Source organism: Zalophus californianus, chromosome 2 (genome assembly GCF_009762305.2).
Source record: "Zalophus californianus isolate mZalCal1 chromosome 2, mZalCal1.pri.v2, whole genome shotgun sequence".
Lineage (NCBI taxonomy): Eukaryota > Metazoa > Chordata > Mammalia > Carnivora > Otariidae > Zalophus > Zalophus californianus.
Window position 1 is genome coordinate 180,155,134 of NC_045596.1, and position 3,067 is coordinate 180,158,200.

At 38.1% G+C, this 3,067-nt stretch overlaps 1 pseudogene; it reads left to right on the top strand.

Moving 5' to 3' along the window:
* Window positions 1–413: 413 nt before the first annotated feature.
* Window positions 414–2,697, top strand: LOC113925387 (annotated as a pseudogene).
* Window positions 2,698–3,067: the final 370 nt, after the last annotated feature.

Genomic DNA, 3,067 nt, shown 5'->3' on the forward strand with positions numbered 1-3,067 from the left:
GAAAGAGACTTCAGTTCAGTTGAATTCAGTTGAGAACTGGGCTCAACTCTGAATACAGAAAGGACGACTAAGGATTTATAGCCTATAAGCAGAATGAAGAGATCAGTAGATGAAAAAATGCTAAGAAGAGACATTAAGGGTATGGAGAGATTCTTCCTTCACTGGTTTAACAGGTTTCCTGCTAAAGGTAGATTAATGACTTAGATATCAAGGATGGGGGGAAATGAGGATCTTGATCATATATCAAAGATCAGGGGATACTCATTAAAACATCTTGCTCATATATCAAAGATCAGGGGATACTCATTAAAACTTCACCAAGGTGGAGTCCCAGTCATAAAAGTAGTGAGAACTTACATCCTTATCTTGTTCCTGATTTTAGAGGAAAAGATTTTAGTGTTTGATCATTGAGTATGATGTTAGCTGTAGTTTTGTCATTTATGGGCTTTATCATGTTGAGGTATGTAACTTCTAAACCCATTTGTTTTGAGTTTTTATTATGAGTGGATGTTGAATTTGTCAAATACTTTTTCTGAATCTATTGAGATGATTATGTGGTTTTTATATTTCATTTTGTTATTGTGGTTTCTACATTGATTGATTTGCCCATATTGAACCATCTTTGCATCTCCAGAATAAGTCTTGATTGTGGTGAATGGTCTTTTTAATGTATTTTTGAATTTGGCTTACAAATATTTTGTTGAAGATTTTTGCATGTATATTCATCAGAGATATTGGCCTATAGTTTTGTTTTTGTGTGTGTCTTTGTCTGGTTTTGGTGTCAGGGTAATGCTGGCCTCAAAGAATGAAAATGAAAGTTTTCCTTCTTCTAGTTTTTGGAATAGTTTGAGAAGAATAAATATTAACTCTTCTTAATGTTTGGTAGAATTCACCTGTGAAGCCATCTGGTTCTGTACTTTTGTTTGTTCAGAGTTTTTTGATTATCAATTCAATTTCATTACTAGTAGTTAATCTATTCAGATTTTCTATTTCTTCCTGATTCAGTTTTGGAAGATTGTATATTTTAGGAATTTATCTATTTCTTCTAAATTGTCCAATTTGTTGGCATATAATTTTTTATAGTAGTCTCTTATAATCCTTTGTATTTCTGTGGTATTGGCTGTAACTTCTGCTCTTTCATTTCCTATTTTATTTATTTGAGTCCTCTTTCTTTTTATCATCATGAGTCTGGCTAAAGTTTTATCAATTTTGTTTATTTTTTTTTTAAATAACCAGCTCTTGGTTTTACTGACCTTCTCTCTTGCATTTTTAGTTTCTATTACATTTATTTTTGCTCTGATCTTTATTATTTCCTTTTTTCTACTAACTTGGGGCTTTGTTCTTTTCTGTCTTCTTTAGGTAAGTTCAGATTGTTTATTTGAGATTTTTTTTAAAAGATTTTATTTATTTATTCATGAGAGACAGAGGGAGAGAGAGAGAGAGAGAGAGAGAGAGAGAGAGAGAAGCAGAGGGAGAAGCAGGCTCCCAAGAAGCAGGGAGCCCGATGCGGGACTCGATCCCAGGACCCTGGGATCATGACCTGAGCCGAAGGCAGATGCTTAACCATCTGAGCCACCCAGGCGCCCTATTTGAGATTTTTCTTTTTTCTTGAGGCAGTCCTGCATTTCTGTAAACTTCCCTTTTAGAACTGCTTTTATTGCATACCATTGATTTTGTTTTTTGGTGGCTTTTTAAGTTTGTATTTAAATTCCAATTAGTTACACCAGGTTGAAGATGTTCATTCTCAGACACATCCAAGTCTACATATAGCCTGACTCGGAGGATTTCAAGTCTTGAATCCAGATAACCCAGCTCCCCACTCATTGATATAAAATGGAGTTTGGCATTTTCAGCACCAAAAAAGAGCTCACCTAGCTCCCATGCTCAGACAGCCCTATGCCCCAGATGGCTATTTCAGAAAGTTCGAGCCCCAGCTATATTCCCTCAACACCAACAGTGACGACATGGGCTTCTGGACAGATCAGGAGATCTTGTCCAAGTACCAGTTAGGCATGCTGCCCTTCAGCAACCAGTAGGACCTGATGGACAACCACTTGATAGTGAGGGTGATCAAGGCCAGGACCTGTCACCCCCCCCCATCTCCCATGATGATTCATACCAGGACATGGCCCACTCAAACCCCTGTATCAAGATCTGTCTCCTGTCAGACCAGAAGAATTCTAAGCAGATGTGGGTCAAATGCAAGACCCAGAAACCCTTGTTTGAGGAGTGTTACACCTTGGAGAAACCGTTCCTAGAAGTGCTGCTAACAGTGGTGGATTTTGATAAGTTCTCTTGCCACTGTGTCATTGAAAAGGTTTCCCTGCCTTTGTGGGAGATTGAACTGGTGAAGGGTGGGCACTGGTAGAAGGTGCTAATTCCAAGTTCTCAGAATGAAGTAGAGCTAGGGGAGCTGTGTCTGTCCCTGAACTATCTCCCAAGTGCTGGGAGATGAAATGTTGATGTCATTTGAGCCAAATAACTTCTTCAGACAGATGTGAGCCAAGGTTCATCCCCTTTGTGGAAATCCAGCTGATACATGGACTCAAGCTTGTGAAAACAAAGAAGACTTTCTTCTAAAGAGGCAGGATTGATCCTGTCTACAATAAATCCTTCAGCTTCAAAGTCCCCCAAGAAGAACTTGAAAATGCCAGTTTAGTGTTTACAGGATCCAACAACCCTGTGACCACCCTGTGAACAGTGTAGTCACACAGACCTCAAAACTGATATTTCTGTGGCATAAAGAAACAAGTCAATAGCTACGAAAGTAAAACAATTGAAAAAAATAAAAACCCCAGTTAGTTATTATACAGTGTAATATTAGGTTCAGGTGTACGATATAGTGATTCAACACTTCCATACAATACCTGGTGCCCTTCTTAAATTAATCCCCATTACCTATTTAATCCACCCCCCACCCCCCTCCTCTCTGGTAACCATTAGTTTGTTCTGTATAATTAAGAGTCTATTTCTTGGTTTGCCTCTCTCTCTCTCCCCCCTCTTTTCTTGTTTGTTTTGTCTCTTAAATTCCACATATGGGTTAAATCATATGGTATTTGTCTTTTCT